Source organism: Callionymus lyra, chromosome 8 (assembly GCF_982586985.1).
Source record: "Callionymus lyra chromosome 8, fCalLyr1.hap1.1, whole genome shotgun sequence".
NCBI lineage: Eukaryota > Metazoa > Chordata > Actinopteri > Syngnathiformes > Callionymidae > Callionymus > Callionymus lyra.
This window is the reverse complement of record NC_141825.1, coordinates 3267920-3284325: the sequence shown is the minus strand read 5'-3', so window position 1 is coordinate 3284325 and position 16406 is coordinate 3267920. Positions and strand designations below refer to the sequence as shown.

At 48.1% G+C, this 16406-nt stretch overlaps 21 non-coding genes across 21 annotated transcripts; all 21 read right to left on the bottom strand.

Moving 5' to 3' along the window:
- Positions 1 to 404: 404 nt before the first annotated feature.
- On the bottom strand, positions 405 to 569 carry LOC148072789 (U1 spliceosomal RNA). The gene has a single exon (XR_015712511.1). It is a non-coding gene; the product is annotated as a U1 spliceosomal RNA (small nuclear RNA).
- A 469-nt stretch (positions 570 to 1038) lies between these two features.
- On the bottom strand, positions 1039 to 1229 carry LOC148072788 (U2 spliceosomal RNA). Its single transcript, XR_015712635.1, has one exon. It is a non-coding gene; the product is annotated as a U2 spliceosomal RNA (small nuclear RNA).
- Positions 1230 to 1930: 701 nt separating this feature from the next.
- On the bottom strand, positions 1931 to 2095 carry LOC148072787 (U1 spliceosomal RNA). The gene has a single exon (XR_015712518.1). It is a non-coding gene; the product is annotated as a U1 spliceosomal RNA (small nuclear RNA).
- Positions 2096 to 2564: 469 nt separating this feature from the next.
- LOC148072786 (U2 spliceosomal RNA) lies at positions 2565 to 2755 on the bottom strand. Its single transcript, XR_015712634.1, has one exon. It is a non-coding gene; the product is annotated as a U2 spliceosomal RNA (small nuclear RNA).
- Positions 2756 to 3473: 718 nt separating this feature from the next.
- On the bottom strand, positions 3474 to 3638 carry LOC148072785 (U1 spliceosomal RNA). Its single transcript, XR_015712517.1, has one exon. It is a non-coding gene; the product is annotated as a U1 spliceosomal RNA (small nuclear RNA).
- Positions 3639 to 4107: 469 nt separating this feature from the next.
- Positions 4108 to 4298, bottom strand: LOC148072784 (U2 spliceosomal RNA). The gene has a single exon (XR_015712633.1). It is a non-coding gene; the product is annotated as a U2 spliceosomal RNA (small nuclear RNA).
- A 718-nt stretch (positions 4299 to 5016) lies between these two features.
- Positions 5017 to 5181, bottom strand: LOC148072783 (U1 spliceosomal RNA). Its single transcript, XR_015712597.1, has one exon. It is a non-coding gene; the product is annotated as a U1 spliceosomal RNA (small nuclear RNA).
- A 457-nt stretch (positions 5182 to 5638) lies between these two features.
- Positions 5639 to 5829, bottom strand: LOC148072782 (U2 spliceosomal RNA). Its single transcript, XR_015712632.1, has one exon. It is a non-coding gene; the product is annotated as a U2 spliceosomal RNA (small nuclear RNA).
- Positions 5830 to 6513: 684 nt separating this feature from the next.
- Positions 6514 to 6678, bottom strand: LOC148072781 (U1 spliceosomal RNA). The gene has a single exon (XR_015712586.1). It is a non-coding gene; the product is annotated as a U1 spliceosomal RNA (small nuclear RNA).
- A 469-nt stretch (positions 6679 to 7147) lies between these two features.
- On the bottom strand, positions 7148 to 7338 carry LOC148072780 (U2 spliceosomal RNA). Its single transcript, XR_015712630.1, has one exon. It is a non-coding gene; the product is annotated as a U2 spliceosomal RNA (small nuclear RNA).
- Positions 7339 to 8056: 718 nt separating this feature from the next.
- Positions 8057 to 8221, bottom strand: LOC148072779 (U1 spliceosomal RNA). Its single transcript, XR_015712575.1, has one exon. It is a non-coding gene; the product is annotated as a U1 spliceosomal RNA (small nuclear RNA).
- Positions 8222 to 8690: 469 nt separating this feature from the next.
- On the bottom strand, positions 8691 to 8881 carry LOC148072778 (U2 spliceosomal RNA). The gene has a single exon (XR_015712601.1). It is a non-coding gene; the product is annotated as a U2 spliceosomal RNA (small nuclear RNA).
- Positions 8882 to 9582: 701 nt separating this feature from the next.
- On the bottom strand, positions 9583 to 9747 carry LOC148072777 (U1 spliceosomal RNA). The gene has a single exon (XR_015712564.1). It is a non-coding gene; the product is annotated as a U1 spliceosomal RNA (small nuclear RNA).
- Positions 9748 to 10216: 469 nt separating this feature from the next.
- On the bottom strand, positions 10217 to 10407 carry LOC148072776 (U2 spliceosomal RNA). The gene has a single exon (XR_015712629.1). It is a non-coding gene; the product is annotated as a U2 spliceosomal RNA (small nuclear RNA).
- Positions 10408 to 11108: 701 nt separating this feature from the next.
- LOC148072775 (U1 spliceosomal RNA) lies at positions 11109 to 11273 on the bottom strand. Its single transcript, XR_015712525.1, has one exon. It is a non-coding gene; the product is annotated as a U1 spliceosomal RNA (small nuclear RNA).
- Positions 11274 to 11883: 610 nt separating this feature from the next.
- LOC148072774 (U1 spliceosomal RNA) lies at positions 11884 to 12048 on the bottom strand. Its single transcript, XR_015712553.1, has one exon. It is a non-coding gene; the product is annotated as a U1 spliceosomal RNA (small nuclear RNA).
- A 469-nt stretch (positions 12049 to 12517) lies between these two features.
- Positions 12518 to 12708, bottom strand: LOC148072773 (U2 spliceosomal RNA). The gene has a single exon (XR_015712628.1). It is a non-coding gene; the product is annotated as a U2 spliceosomal RNA (small nuclear RNA).
- A 718-nt stretch (positions 12709 to 13426) lies between these two features.
- On the bottom strand, positions 13427 to 13591 carry LOC148072772 (U1 spliceosomal RNA). Its single transcript, XR_015712542.1, has one exon. It is a non-coding gene; the product is annotated as a U1 spliceosomal RNA (small nuclear RNA).
- A 469-nt stretch (positions 13592 to 14060) lies between these two features.
- Positions 14061 to 14251, bottom strand: LOC148072771 (U2 spliceosomal RNA). The gene has a single exon (XR_015712600.1). It is a non-coding gene; the product is annotated as a U2 spliceosomal RNA (small nuclear RNA).
- A 701-nt stretch (positions 14252 to 14952) lies between these two features.
- LOC148072770 (U1 spliceosomal RNA) lies at positions 14953 to 15117 on the bottom strand. Its single transcript, XR_015712531.1, has one exon. It is a non-coding gene; the product is annotated as a U1 spliceosomal RNA (small nuclear RNA).
- A 469-nt stretch (positions 15118 to 15586) lies between these two features.
- Positions 15587 to 15777, bottom strand: LOC148072769 (U2 spliceosomal RNA). The gene has a single exon (XR_015712627.1). It is a non-coding gene; the product is annotated as a U2 spliceosomal RNA (small nuclear RNA).
- Positions 15778 to 16406: the final 629 nt, after the last annotated feature.

Sequence of the window (16406 nt, the reverse complement as noted above, 5' to 3'; positions counted from 1 at the left end):
AGCCACACAGAGTAAGGGACAAGACAGAGTAAGGAGCAACACAGAGTAAGGAGCCACACAGGGTAAGGAACAACACAGAGTAAGGAGCCAAACAGGTTAAGGAACCAGACAGGGTAAGGAGCCATACAGAGAAAGGAACCAGGCAGGGTAAGGAACCAGATTTCCTTCTCCTCACTGGAATGCTCCACATCAATTGGGAAAGGCCTGGGCCAACAGTTTGAGATCAGTCCAGTGCTAAGAAGGTCGACAAAGGTCATTCACTGAGAGCGCGATTTTAACTTGATCCCAGAAGGTGATTCCAACCTACCCGGCAACTTGTTAAACCCTACAGACAAGGACAAGCCTCGGCTGAGTGTTCCACACGAGCTTGCATCAAACTAAAGCATTCTTTAACAAGTGATGAACGGGGGAGAGCGCGAACGCAGTCCCCCCCTACCAGAAATTATGCAGTCGAGATTCCCACATTTGGGGAATTCGCAAAGGTCAGCATGACCTAGAGTGCAATGGCCGGGCCTCGCCTTGGGTGAACCACCTTCCTGATCATGGTGTCTCCCCTGCCAGGTAAGTATGAATTGTAGAGCTCATAGACTTGATGGCCTGGAAATAATCCCTTGTTCTTACTCATGGTGGGGAGTAATGAGCCACACAGGGTAAGGAACAAGGCAGAGTAAGGAGCCACACAGAGTAAGAACCCAGACCTAGTAAGGAGAGCAACACTATGAAAGGAACCAGACAGATTAAGGAACCATATAGGGTAAGGAACAAGGCAGAGTAAGGAGCCACACTATGAAAGGAACCAGACAGAGTAAGGAACCATATAGGGTAAGGAACAAGGCAGAGTAAGGAGCAACACTATGAAAGGAACCAGACAGAGTAAGGAACCATACAGGGTAAGGAGCCATACAGAGAAGGGAACCAGGAAGGGTAAGGAACGAAATACCCCCATCCTTCTCCTCACTTGAACACTCCACATCAATTGGGAAAGGCCTTGGCCAACTGCTTGAGGGGTTTGTACACTTAATTTCCATACAACTTTTAGGTTTTTGCACTGTTCCCAGAGATAATGCAATACCGGGTCAATGCGCAGAGAGGGTGGAGCAAGCCCCTGGCCCTTCTCCCATGTCCAAAAATCAATTTAATATATGGTCTCCATATAGGAGACGTATCAGATATTAAACTGATAAGAACAGATACTACACTTGATCTTAGCCAAAAGGCCGAGAAGCGATGGCAACCATGTGCATGACCTTTTAGAGGGGCTCGAAAGGTCAACGAGAGCCACTTACGGGGCCACAAAGGGTAAAGAACCAGAAAAGGTAGGGAGCCACATAGGGTAAGGAACCACACAGGGTAAGGAACCACACAGGGTAAGGAGCCACACAAAGAAAGGAACCTGACAAAGTAAGGAGCCACACAGAGTAAGTAACCAGACAGAGTAAGGAACAACACAGAGTAAGGAACCAGACAGAGTAAGGAGCAACACAGAGTAAGGAGCAACACAGGGTAAGGAACAACACAGAGTAAGGAGCCACACAGAGTAAGGAGCCACACAGAGTAAGGGACAAGACAGAGTAAGGAGCAACACAGAGTAAGGAGCCACACAGGGTAAGGAACAACACAGAGTAAGGAGCCAAACAGGGTAAGGAGCCATACAGAGAAAGGAACCAGGCAGGGTAAGGAACCAGATCTCCTTCTCCTCACTGGAATGCTCCACATCAATTGGGAAAGGCCTGGGCCAACAGTTTGAGATCAGTCCAGTGCTAAGAAGGTCGACAAAGGTCATTCACTGAGAGCGCGATTTTAACTTGATCCCAGAAGGTGATTCCAACCTACCCGGCAACTTGTTAAACCCTACAGACAAGGACAAGCCTCGGCTGAGTGTTCCACACGAGCTTGCATCAAACTAAAGCATTCTTTAACAAGTGATGAACGGGGGAGAGCGCGAACGCAGTCCCCCACTACCAGAAATTATGCAGTCGAGATTCCCACATTTGGGGAATTCGCAAAGGTCAGCATGACCTACAGTGCAATGGCCGGGCCTCGCCTTGGGTGAACCACCTTCCTGATCATGGTGTCTCCCCTGCCAGGTAAGTATGAATTGTAGAGCTCATAGACTTGATGGCCTGGAAATAATCCCTTGTTCTTACTCATGGTGGGGAGTAATGAGCCACACAGGGTAAGGAACAAGGCAGAGTAAGGAGCCACACAGAGTAAGAACCCAGACCTAGTAAGGAGAGCAACACTATGAAAGGAACCAGACAGATTAAGGAACCATATAGGGTAAGGAACAAGGCAGAGTAAGGAGCCACACTATGAAAGGAACCAGACAGAGTAAGGAACCATATAGGGTAAGGAACAAGGCAGAGTAAGGAGCAACACTATGAAAGGAACCAGACAGAGTAAGGAACCATACAGGGTAAGGAGCCATACAGAGAAGGGAACCAGGAAGGGTAAGGAACGAAATACCCCCATCCTTCTCCTCACTTGAACACTCCACATCAATTGGGAAAGGCCTTGGCCAACCGCTTGAGGGGTTTGTACACTTAATTTCCATACAACTTTTAGGTTTTTGCACTGTTCCCAGAGATAATGCAATACCGGGTCAATGCGCAGAGAGGGTGGAGCAAGCCCCTGGCCCTTCTCCCATGTCCAAAAATCAATTTAATATATGGTCTCCATATAGGAGACGTATCAGATATTAAACTGATAAGAACAGATACTACACTTGATCTTAGCCAAAAGGCCGAGAAGCGATGGCAACCATGTGCATGACCTTTTAGAGGGGCTCGAAAGGTCAACGAGAGCCACTTACGGGGCCACAAAGGGTAAAGAACCAGAAAAGGTAGGGAGCCACATAGGGTAAGGAACCACACAGGGTAAGGAACCACACAGGGTAAGGAGCCACACAAAGAAAGGAACCTGACAAAGTAAGGAGCCACACAGAGTAAGTAACCAGACAGAGTAAGGAACAACACAGAGTAAGGAACCAGACAGAGTAAGGAGCAACATAGAGTAAGGAGCAACACAGGGTAAGGAACAACACAGAGTAAGGAGCCACACAGAGTAAGGAGCCACACAGAGTAAGGGACAAGACAGAGTAAGGAGCAACACAGAGTAAGGAGCCACACAGGGTAAGGAACAACACAGAGTAAGGAGCCAAACAGGTTAAGGAACCAGACAGGGTAAGGAGCCATACAGAGAAAGGAACCAGGCAGGGTAAGGAACCAGATTTCCTTCTCCTCACTGGAATGCTCCACATCAATTGGGAAAGGCCTGGGCCAACAGTTTGAGATCAGTCCAGTGCTAAGAAGGTCGACAAAGGTCATTCACTGAGAGCGCGATTTTAACTTGATCCCAGAAGGTGATTCCAACCTACCCGGCAACTTGTTAAACCCTACAGACAAGGACAAGCCTCGGCTGAGTGTTCCACACGAGCTTGCATCAAACTAAAGCATTCTTTAACAAGTGATGAACGGGGGAGAGCGCGAACGCAGTCCCCCACTACCAGAAATTATGCAGTCGAGATTCCCACATTTGGGGAATTCGCAAAGGTCAGCATGACCTACAGTGCAATGGCCGGGCCTCGCCTTGGGTGAACCACCTTCCTGATCATGGTGTCTCCCCTGCCAGGTAAGTATGAATTGTAGAGCTCATAGACTTGATGGCCTGGAAATAATCCCTTGTTCTTACTCATGGTGGGGAGTAATGAGCCACACAGGGTAAGGAACAAGGCAGAGTAAGGAGCCACACAGAGTAAGAACCCAGACCTAGTAAGGAGAGCAACACTATGAAAGGAACCAGACAGATTAAGGAACCATATAGGGTAAGGAACAAGGCAGAGTAAGGAGCCACACTATGAAAGGAACCAGACAGAGTAAGGAACCATATAGGGTAAGGAACAAGGCAGAGTAAGGAGCAACACTATGAAAGGAACCAGACAGAGTAAGGAACCATACAGGGTAAGGAGCCATACAGAGAAGGGAACCAGGAAGGGTAAGGAACGAAATACCCCCATCCTTCTCCTCACTTGAACACTCCACATCAATTGGGAAAGGCCTTGGCCAACCGCTTGAGGGGTTTGTACACTTAATTTCCATACAACTTTTAGGTTTTTGCACTGTTCCCAGAGATAATGCAATACCGGGTCAATGCGCAGAGAGGGTGGAGCAAGCCCCTGGCCCTTCTCCCATGTCCAAAAATCAATTTAATATATGGTCTCCATATAGGAGACGTATCAGATATTAAACTGATAAGAACAGATACTACACTTGATCTTAGCCAAAAGGCCGAGAAGCGATGGCAACCATGTGCATGACCTTTTAGAGGGGCTCGAAAGGTCAACGAGAGCCACTTACGGGGCCACAAAGGGTAAAGAACCAGAAAAGGTAGGGAGCCACATAGGGTAAGGAACCACACAGGGTAAGGAACCACACAGGGTAAGGAGCCACACAAAGAAAGGAACCTGACAAAGTAAGGAGCCACACAGAGTAAGTAACCAGACAGAGTAAGGAACAACACAGAGTAAGGAACCAGACAGAGTAAGGAGCAACATAGAGTAAGGAGCAACACAGGGTAAGGAACAACACAGAGTAAGGAGCCACACAGAGTAAGGAGCCACACAGAGTAAGGGACAAGACAGAGTAAGGAGCAACACAGAGTAAGGAGCCACACAGGGTAAGGAACAACACAGAGTAAGGAGCCAAACAGGTTAAGGAACCAGACAGGGTAAGGAGCCATACAGAGAAAGGAACCAGGCAGGGTAAGGAACCAGATTTCCTTCTCCTCACTGGAATGCTCCACATCAATTGGGAAAGGCCTGGGCCAACAGTTTGAGATCAGTCCAGTGCTAAGAAGGTCGACAAAGGTCATTCACTGAGAGCGCGATTTTAACTTGATCCCAGAAGGTGATTCCAACCTACCCGGCAACTTGTTAAACCCTACAGACAAGGACAAGCCTCGGCTGAGTGTTCCACACGAGCTTGCATCAAACTAAAGCATTCTTTAACAAGTGATGAACGGGGGAGAGCGCGAACGCAGTCCCCCACTACCAGAAATTATGCAGTCGAGATTCCCACATTTGGGGAATTCGCAAAGGTCAGCATGACCTAGAGTGCAATGGCCGGGCCTCGCCTTGGGTGAACCACCTTCCTGATCATGGTGTCTCCCCTGCCAGGTAAGTATGAATTGTAGAGCTCATAGACTTGATGGCCTGGAAATAATCCCTTGTTCTTACTCATGGTGGGGAATAATGAGCCACACAGGGTAAGGAACAAGGCAGAGTAAGGAGCCACACAGAGTAAGAACCCAGACCTAGTAAGGAGAGCAACACTATGAAAGGAACCAGACAGATTAAGGAACCATATAGGGTAAGGAACAAGGCAGAGTAAGGAGCCACACTATGAAAGGAACCAGACAGAGTAAGGAACCATATAGGGTAAGGAACAAGGCAGAGTAAGGAGCAACACTATGAAAGGAACCAGACAGAGTAAGGAACCATACAGGGTAAGGAGCCATACAGAGAAGGGAACCAGGAAGGGTAAGGAACGAAATACCCCCATCCTTCTCCTCACTTGAACACTCCACATCAATTGGGAAAGGCCTTGGCCAACCGCTTGAGGGGTTTGTACACTTAATTTTAGGTTTTTGCACTGTTCCCAGAGATAATGCAATACCGGGTCAATGCGCAGAGAGGGTGGAGCAAGCCCCTGGCCCTTCTCCCATGTCCAAAAATCAATTTAATATATGGTCTCCATATAGGAGACGTATCAGATATTAAACTGATAAGAACAGATACTACACTTGATCTTAGCCAAAAGGCCGAGAAGCGATGGCAACCATGTGCATGACCTTTTAGAGGGGCTCGAAAGGTCAACGAGAGCCACTTACGGGGCCACAAAGGGTAAAGAACCAGAAAAGGTAGGGAGCCACATAGGGTAAGGAACCACACAGGGTAAGGAACCACACAGGGTAAGGAGCCACACAAAGAAAGGAACCTGACAAAGTAAGGAGCCACACAGAGTAAGTAACCAGACAGAGTAAGGAACAACACAGAGTAAGGAACCAGACAGAGTAAGGAGCAACACAGAGTAAGGAGCAACACAGGGTAAGGAACAACACAGAGTAAGGAGCCACACAGAGTAAGGAGCCACACAGAGTAAGGGACAAGACAGAGTAAGGAGCCACACAGGGTAAGGAACAACACAGAGTAAGGAGCCAAACAGGGTAAGGAGCCATACAGAGAAAGGAACCAGGCAGGGTAAGGAACCAGATCTCCTTCTCCTCACTGGAATGCTCCACATCAATTGGGAAAGGCCTGGGCCAACAGTTTGAGATCAGTCCAGTGCTAAGAAGGTCGACAAAGGTCATTCACTGAGAGCGCGATTTTAACTTGATCCCAGAAGGTGATTCCAACCTACCCGGCAACTTGTTAAACCCTACAGACAAGGACAAGCCTCGGCTGAGTGTTCCACACGAGCTTGCATCAAACTAAAGCATTCTTTAACAAGTGATGAACGGGGGAGAGCGCGAACGCAGTCCCCCACTACCAGAAATTATGCAGTCGAGATTCCCACATTTGGGGAATTCGCAAAGGTCAGCATGACCTAGAGTGCAATGGCCGGGCCTCGCCTTGGGTGAACCACCTTCCTGATCATGGTGTCTCCCCTGCCAGGTAAGTATGAATTGTAGAGCTCATAGACTTGATGGCCTGGAAATAATCCCTTGTTCTTACTCATGGTGGGGAGTAATGAGCCACACAGGGTAAGGAACAAGGCAGAGTAAGGAGCCACACAGAGTAAGAACCCAGACCTAGTAAGGAGAGCAACACTATGAAAGGAACCAGACAGATTAAGGAACCATATAGGGTAAGGAACAAGGCAGAGTAAGGAGCCACACTATGAAAGGAACCAGACAGAGTAAGGAACCATATAGGGTAAGGAACAAGGCAGAGTAAGGAGCAACACTATGAAAGGAACCAGACAGAGTAAGGAACCATACAGGGTAAGGAGCCATACAGAGAAGGGAACCAGGAAGGGTAAGGAACGAAATACCCCCATCCTTCTCCTCACTTGAACACTCCACATCAATTGGGAAAGGCCTTGGCCAACCGCTTGAGGGGTTTGTACACTTAATTTCCATACAACTTTTAGGTTTTTGCACTGTTCCCAGAGATAATGCAATACCGGGTCAATGCGCAGAGAGGGTGGAGCAAGCCCCTGGCCCTTCTCCCATGTCCAAAAATCAATTTAATATATGGTCTCCATATAGGAGACGTATCAGATATTAAACTGATAAGAACAGATACTACACTTGATCTTAGCCAAAAGGCCGAGAAGCGATGGCAACCATGTGCATGACCTTTTAGAGGGGCTCGAAAGGTCAACGAGAGCCACTTACGGGGCCACAAAGGGTAAAGAACCAGAAAAGGTAGGGAGCCACATAGGGTAAGGAACCACACAGGGTAAGGAACCACACAGGGTAAGGAGCCACACAAAGAAAGGAACCTGACAAAGTAAGGAGCCACACAGAGTAAGTAACCAGACAGAGTAAGGAACAACACAGAGTAAGGAACCAGACAGAGTAAGGAGCAACATAGAGTAAGGAGCAACACAGGGTAAGGAACAACACAGAGTAAGGAGCCACACAGAGTAAGGAGCCACACAGAGTAAGGGACAAGACAGAGTAAGGAGCAACACAGAGTAAGGAGCCACACAGGGTAAGGAACAACACAGAGTAAGGAGCCAAACAGGTTAAGGAACCAGACAGGGTAAGGAGCCATACAGAGAAAGGAACCAGGCAGGGTAAGGAACCAGATTTCCTTCTCCTCACTGGAATGCTCCACATCAATTGGGAAAGACCTGGGCCAACAGTTTGAGATCAGTCCAGTGCTAAGAAGGTCGACAAAGGTCATTCACTGAGAGCGCGATTTTAACTTGATCCCAGAAGGTGATTCCAACCTACCCGGCAACTTGTTAAACCCTACAGACAAGGACAAGCCTCGGCTGAGTGTTCCACACGAGCTTGCATCAAACTAAAGCATTCTTTAACAAGTGATGAACGGGGGAGAGCGCGAACGCAGTCCCCCACTACCAGAAATTATGCAGTCGAGATTCCCACATTTGGGGAATTCGCAAAGGTCAGCATGACCTAGAGTGCAATGGCCGGGCCTCGCCTTGGGTGAACCACCTTCCTGATCATGGTGTCTCCCCTGCCAGGTAAGTATGAATTGTAGAGCTCATAGACTTGATGGCCTGGAAATAATCCCTTGTTCTTACTCATGGTGGGGAGTAATGAGCCACACAGGGTAAGGAACAAGGCAGAGTAAGGAGCCACACAGAGTAAGAACCCAGACCTAGTAAGGAGAGCAACACTATGAAAGGAACCAGACAGATTAAGGAACCATATAGGGTAAGGAACAAGGCAGAGTAAGGAGCCACACTATGAAAGGAACCAGACAGAGTAAGGAACCATATAGGGTAAGGAACAAGGCAGAGTAAGGAGCAACACTATGAAAGGAACCAGACAGAGTAAGGAACCATACAGGGTAAGGAGCCATACAGAGAAGGGAACCAGGAAGGGTAAGGAACGAAATACCCCCATCCTTCTCCTCACTTGAACACTCCACATCAATTGGGAAAGGCCTTGGCCAACTGCTTGAGGGGTTTGTACACTTAATTTCCATACAACTTTTAGGTTTTTGCACTGTTCCCAGAGATAATGCAATACCGGGTCAATGCGCAGAGAGGGTGGAGCAAGCCCCTGGCCCTTCTCCCAAGTCCAAAAATCAATTTAATATATGGTCTCCATATAGGAGACGTATCAGATATTAAACTGATAAGAACAGATACTACACTTGATCTTAGCCAAAAGGCCGAGAAGCGATGGCAACCATGTGCATGACCTTTTAGAGGGGCTCGAAAGGTCAACGAGAGCCACTTACGGGGCCACAAAGGGTAAAGAACCAGAAAAGGTAGGGAGCCACATAGGGTAAGGAACCACACAGGGTAAGGAACCACACAGGGTAAGGAGCCACACAAAGAAAGGAACCTGACAAAGTAAGGAGCCACACAGAGTAAGTAACCAGACAGAGTAAGGAACAACACAGAGTAAGGAACCAGACAGAGTAAGGAGCAACACAGAGTAAGGAGCAACACAGGGTAAGGAACAACACAGAGTAAGGAGCCACACAGAGTAAGGAGCCACACAGAGTAAGGGACAAGACAGAGTAAGGAGCAACACAGAGTAAGGAGCCACACAGGGTAAGGAACAACACAGAGTAAGGAGCCAAACAGGGTAAGGAGCCATACAGAGAAAGGAACCAGGCAGGGTAAGGAACCAGATCTCCTTCTCCTCACTGGAATGCTCCACATCAATTGGGAAAGGCCTGGGCCAACAGTTTGAGATCAGTCCAGTGCTAAGAAGGTCGACAAAGGTCATTCACTGAGAGCGCGATTTTAACTTGATCCCAGAAGGTGATTCCAACCTACCCGGCAACTTGTTAAACCCTACAGACAAGGACAAGCCTCGGCTGAGTGTTCCACACGAGCTTGCATCAAACTAAAGCATTCTTTAACAAGTGATGAACGGGGGAGAGCGCGAACGCAGTCCCCCACTACCAGAAATTATGCAGTCGAGATTCCCACATTTGGGGAATTCGCAAAGGTCAGCATGACCTAGAGTGCAATGGCCGGGCCTCGCCTTGGGTGAACCACCTTCCTGATCATGGTGTCTCCCCTGCCAGGTAAGTATGAATTGTAGAGCTCATAGACTTGATGGCCTGGAAATAATCCCTTGTTCTTACTCATGGTGGGGAGTAATGAGCCACACAGGGTAAGGAACAAGGCAGAGTAAGGAGCCACACAGAGTAAGAACCCAGACCTAGTAAGGAGAGCAACACTATGAAAGGAACCAGACAGATTAAGGAACCATATAGGGTAAGGAACAAGGCAGAGTAAGGAGCCACACTATGAAAGGAACCAGACAGAGTAAGGAACCATATAGGGTAAGGAACAAGGCAGAGTAAGGAGCAACACTATGAAAGGAACCAGACAGAGTAAGGAACCATACAGGGTAAGGAGCCATACAGAGAAGGGAACCAGGAAGGGTAAGGAACGAAATACCCCCATCCTTCTCCTCACTTGAACACTCCACATCAATTGGGAAAGGCCTTGGCCAACCGCTTGAGGGGTTTGTACACTTAATTTCCATACAACTTTTAGGTTTTTGCACTGTTCCCAGAGATAATGCAATACCGGGTCAATGCGCAGAGAGGGTGGAGCAAGCCCCTGGCCCTTCTCCCATGTCCAAAAATCAATTTAATATATGGTCTCCATATAGGAGACGTATCAGATATTAAACTGATAAGAACAGATACTACACTTGATCTTAGCCAAAAGGCCGAGAAGCGATGGCAACCATGTGCATGACCTTTTAGAGGGGCTCGAAAGGTCAACGAGAGCCACTTACGGGGCCACAAAGGGTAAAGAACCAGAAAAGGTAGGGAGCCACATAGGGTAAGGAACCACACAGGGTAAGGAACCACACAGGGTAAGGAGCCACACAAAGAAAGGAACCTGACAAAGTAAGGAGCCACACAGAGTAAGTAACCAGACAGAGTAAGGAACAACACAGAGTAAGGAACCAGACAGAGTAAGGAGCAACACAGAGTAAGGAGCAACACAGGGTAAGGAACAACACAGAGTAAGGAGCCACACAGAGTAAGGAGCCACACAGAGTAAGGGACAAGACAGAGTAAGGAGCAACACAGAGTAAGGAGCCACACAGGGTAAGGAACAACACAGAGTAAGGAGCCAAACAGGGTAAGGAGCCATACAGAGAAAGGAACCAGGCAGGGTAAGGAACCAGATCTCCTTCTCCTCACTGGAATGCTCCACATCAATTGGGAAAGGCCTGGGCCAACAGTTTGAGATCAGTCCAGTGCTAAGAAGGTCGACAAAGGTCATTCACTGAGAGCGCGATTTTAACTTGATCCCAGAAGGTGATTCCAACCTACCCGGCAACTTGTTAAACCCTACAGACAAGGACAAGCCTCGGCTGAGTGTTCCACACGAGCTTGCATCAAACTAAAGCATTCTTTAACAAGTGATGAACGGGGGAGAGCGCGAACGCAGTCCCCCACTACCAGAAATTATGCAGTCGAGATTCCCCCATTTGGGGAATTCGCAAAGGTCAGCATGACCTAGAGTGCAATGGCCGGGCCTCGCCTTGGGTGAACCACCTTCCTGATCATGGTGTCTCCCCTGCCAGGTAAGTATGAATTGTAGAGCTCATAGACTTGATCGCCTGGAAATAATCCCTTGTTCTTACTCATGGTGGGGAGTAATGAGCCACACAGGGTAAGGAACAAGGCAGAGTAAGGAGCAACACAGAGTAAGGAGCAACACAGGGTAAGGAACAACACAGAGTAAGGAACCAGACAGAGTAAGGAGCAACACAGAGTAAGGAGCAACACAGGGTAAGGAACAACACAGAGTAAGGAGCCACACAGAGTAAGGAGCCACACAGAGTAAGGGACAAGACAGAGTAAGGAGCCACACAGGGTAAGGAACAACACAGAGTAAGGAGCCAAACAGGGTAAGGAGCCATACAGAGAAAGGAACCAGGCAGGGTAAGGAACCAGATCTCCTTCTCCTCACTGGAATGCTCCACATCAATTGGGAAAGGCCTGGGCCAACAGTTTGAGATCAGTCCAGTGCTAAGAAGGTCGACAAAGGTCATTCACTGAGAGCGCGATTTTAACTTGATCCCAGAAGGTGATTCCAACCTACCCGGCAACTTGTTAAACCCTACAGACAAGGACAAGCCTCGGCTGAGTGTTCCACACGAGCTTGCATCAAACTAAAGCATTCTTTAACAAGTGATGAACGGGGGAGAGCGCGAACGCAGTCCCCCACTACCAGAAATTATGCAGTCGAGATTCCCACATTTGGGGAATTCGCAAAGGTCAGCATGACCTAGAGTGCAATGGCCGGGCCTCGCCTTGGGTGAACCACCTTCCTGATCATGGTGTCTCCCCTGCCAGGTAAGTATGAATTGTAGAGCTCATAGACTTGATGGCCTGGAAATAATCCCTTGTTCTTACTCATGGTGGGGAGTAATGAGCCACACAGGGTAAGGAACAAGGCAGAGTAAGGAGCCACACAGAGTAAGAACCCAGACCTAGTAAGGAGAGCAACACTATGAAAGGAACCAGACAGATTAAGGAACCATATAGGGTAAGGAACAAGGCAGAGTAAGGAGCCACACTATGAAAGGAACCAGACAGAGTAAGGAACCATATAGGGTAAGGAACAAGGCAGAGTAAGGAGCAACACTATGAAAGGAACCAGACAGAGTAAGGAACCATACAGGGTAAGGAGCCATACAGAGAAGGGAACCAGGAAGGGTAAGGAACGAAATACCCCCATCCTTCTCCTCACTTGAACACTCCACATCAATTGGGAAAGGCCTTGGCCAACCGCTTGAGGGGTTTGTACACTTAATTTCCATACAACTTTTAGGTTTTTGCACTGTTCCCAGAGATAATGCAATACCGGGTCAATGCGCAGAGAGGGTGGAGCAAGCCCCTGGCCCTTCTCCCATGTCCAAAAATCAATTTAATATATGGTCTCCATATAGGAGACGTATCAGATATTAAACTGATAAGAACAGATACTACACTTGATCTTAGCCAAAAGGCCGAGAAGCGATGGCAACCATGTGCATGACCTTTTAGAGGGGCTCGAAAGGTCAACGAGAGCCACTTACGGGGCCACAAAGGGTAAAGAACCAGAAAAGGTAGGGAGCCACATAGGGTAAGGAACCACACAGGGTAAGGAACCACACAGGGTAAGGAGCCACACAAAGAAAGGAACCTGACAAAGTAAGGAGCCACACAGAGTAAGTAACCAGACAGAGTAAGGAACAACACAGAGTAAGGAACCAGACAGAGTAAGGAGCAACATAGAGTAAGGAGCAACACAGGGTAAGGAACAACACAGAGTAAGGAGCCACACAGAGTAAGGAGCCACACAGAGTAAGGGACAAGACAGAGTAAGGAGCAACACAGAGTAAGGAGCCACACAGGGTAAGGAACAACACAGAGTAAGGAGCCAAACAGGTTAAGGAACCAGACAGGGTAAGGAGCCATACAGAGAAAGGAACCAGGCAGGGTAAGGAACCAGATTTCCTTCTCCTCACTGGAATGCTCCACATCAATTGGGAAAGACCTGGGCCAACAGTTTGAGATCAGTCCAGTGCTAAGAAGGTCGACAAAGGTCATTCACTGAGAGCGCGATTTTAACTTGATCCCAGAAGGTGATTCCAACCTACCCGGCAACTTGTTAAACCCTACAGACAAGGACAAGCCTCGGCTGAGTGTTCCACACGAGCTTGCATCAAACTAAAGCATTCTTTAACAAGTGATGAACGGGGGAGAGCGCGAACGCAGTCCCCCACTACCAGAAATTATGCAGTCGAGATTCCCACATTTGGGGAATTCGCAAAGGTCAGCATGACCTAGAGTGCAATGGCCGGGCCTCGCCTTGGGTGAACCACCTTCCTGATCATGGTGTCTCCCCTGCCAGGTAAGTATGAATTGTAGAGCTCATAGACTTGATGGCCTGGAAATAATCCCTTGTTCTTACTCATGGTGGGGAGTAATGAGCCACACAGGGTAAGGAACAAGGCAGAGTAAGGAGCCACACAGAGTAAGAACCCAGACCTAGTAAGGAGAGCAACACTATGAAAGGAACCAGACAGATTAAGGAACCATATAGGGTAAGGAACAAGGCAGAGTAAGGAGCCACACTATGAAAGGAACCAGACAGAGTAAGGAACCATATAGGGTAAGGAACAAGGCAGAGTAAGGAGCAACACTATGAAAGGAACCAGACAGAGTAAGGAACCATACAGGGTAAGGAGCCATACAGAGAAGGGAACCAGGAAGGGTAAGGAACGAAATACCCCCATCCTTCTCCTCACTTGAACACTCCACATCAATTGGGAAAGGCCTTGGCCAACTGCTTGAGGGGTTTGTACACTTAATTTCCATACAACTTTTAGGTTTTTGCACTGTTCCCAGAGATAATGCAATACCGGGTCAATGCGCAGAGAGGGTGGAGCAAGCCCCTGGCCCTTCTCCCAAGTCCAAAAATCAATTTAATATATGGTCTCCATATAGGAGACGTATCAGATATTAAACTGATAAGAACAGATACTACACTTGATCTTAGCCAAAAGGCCGAGAAGCGATGGCAACCATGTGCATGACCTTTTAGAGGGGCTCGAAAGGTCAACGAGAGCCACTTACGGGGCCACAAAGGGTAAAGAACCAGAAAAGGTAGGGAGCCACATAGGGTAAGGAACCACACAGGGTAAGGAACCACACAGGGTAAGGAGCCACACAAAGAAAGGAACCTGACAAAGTAAGGAGCCACACAGAGTAAGTAACCAGACAGAGTAAGGAACAACACAGAGTAAGGAACCAGACAGAGTAAGGAGCAACACAGAGTAAGGAGCAACACAGGGTAAGGAACAACACAGAGTAAGGAGCCACACAGAGTAAGGAGCCACACAGAGTAAGGGACAAGACAGAGTAAGGAGCAACACAGAGTAAGGAGCCACACAGGGTAAGGAACAACACAGAGTAAGGAGCCAAACAGGGTAAGGAGCCATACAGAGAAAGGAACCAGGCAGGGTAAGGAACCAGATCTCCTTCTCCTCACTGGAATGCTCCACATCAATTGGGAAAGGCCTGGGCCAACAGTTTGAGATCAGTCCAGTGCTAAGAAGGTCGACAAAGGTCATTCACTGAGAGCGCGATTTTAACTTGATCCCAGAAGGTGATTCCAACCTACCCGGCAACTTGTTAAACCCTACAGACAAGGACAAGCCTCGGCTGAGTGTTCCACACGAGCTTGCATCAAACTAAAGCATTCTTTAACAAGTGATGAACGGGGGAGAGCGCGAACGCAGTCCCCCACTACCAGAAATTATGCAGTCGAGATTCCCACATTTGGGGAATTCGCAAAGGTCAGCATGACCTAGAGTGCAATGGCCGGGCCTCGCCTTGGGTGAACCACCTTCCTGATCATGGTGTCTCCCCTGCCAGGTAAGTATGAATTGTAGAGCTCATAGACTTGATGGCCTGGAAATAATCCCTTGTTCTTACTCATGGTGGGGAGTAATGAGCCACACAGGGTAAGGAACAAGGCAGAGTAAGGAGCCACACAGAGTAAGAACCCAGACCTAGTAAGGAGAGCAACACTATGAAAGGAACCAGACAGATTAAGGAACCATATAGGGTAAGGAACAAGGCAGAGTAAGGAGCCACACTATGAAAGGAACCAGACAGAGTAAGGAACCATATAGGGTAAGGAACAAGGCAGAGTAAGGAGCAACACTATGAAAGGAACCAGACAGAGTAAGGAACCATACAGGGTAAGGAGCCATACAGAGAAGGGAACCAGGAAGGGTAAGGAACGAAATACCCCCATCCTTCTCCTCACTTGAACACTCCACATCAATTGGGAAAGGCCTTGGCCAACCGCTTGAGGGGTTTGTACACTTAATTTCCATACAACTTTTAGGTTTTTGCACTGTTCCCAGAGATAATGCAATACCGGGTCAATGCGCAGAGAGGGTGGAGCAAGCCCCTGGCCCTTCTCCCATGTCCAAAAATCAATTTAATATATGGTCTCCATATAGGAGACGTATCAGATATTAAACTGATAAGAACAGATACTACACTTGATCTTAGCCAAAAGGCCGAGAAGCGATGGCAACCATGTGCATGACCTTTTAGAGGGGCTCGAAAGGTCAACGAGAGCCACTTACGGGGCCACAAAGGGTAAAGAACCAGAAAAGGTAGGGAGCCACATAGGGTAAGGAACCACACAGGGTAAGGAACCACACAGGGTAAGGAGCCACACAAAGAAAGGAACCTGACAAAGTAAGGAGCCACACAGAGTAAGTAACCAGACAGAGTAAGGAACAACACAGAGTAAGGAACCAGACAGAGTAAGGAGCAACACAGAGTAAGGAGCAACACAGGGTAAGGAACAACACAGAGTAAGGAGCCACACAGAGTAAGGAGCCACACAGAGTAAGGGACAAGACAGAGTAAGGAGCAACACAGAGTAAGGAGCCACACAGGGTAAGGAACAACACAGAGTAAGGAGCCAAACAGGGTAAGGAGCCATACAGAGAAAGGAACCAGGCAGGGTAAGGAACCAGATCTCCTTCTCCTCACTGGAATGCTCCACATCAATTGGGAAAGGCCTGGGCCAACAGTTTGAGATCAGTCCAGTGCTAAGAAGGTCGACAAAGGTCATTCACTGAGAGCGCGATTTTAACTTGATCCCAGAAGGTGATTCCAACCTACCCGGCAACTTGTTAAACCCTACAGA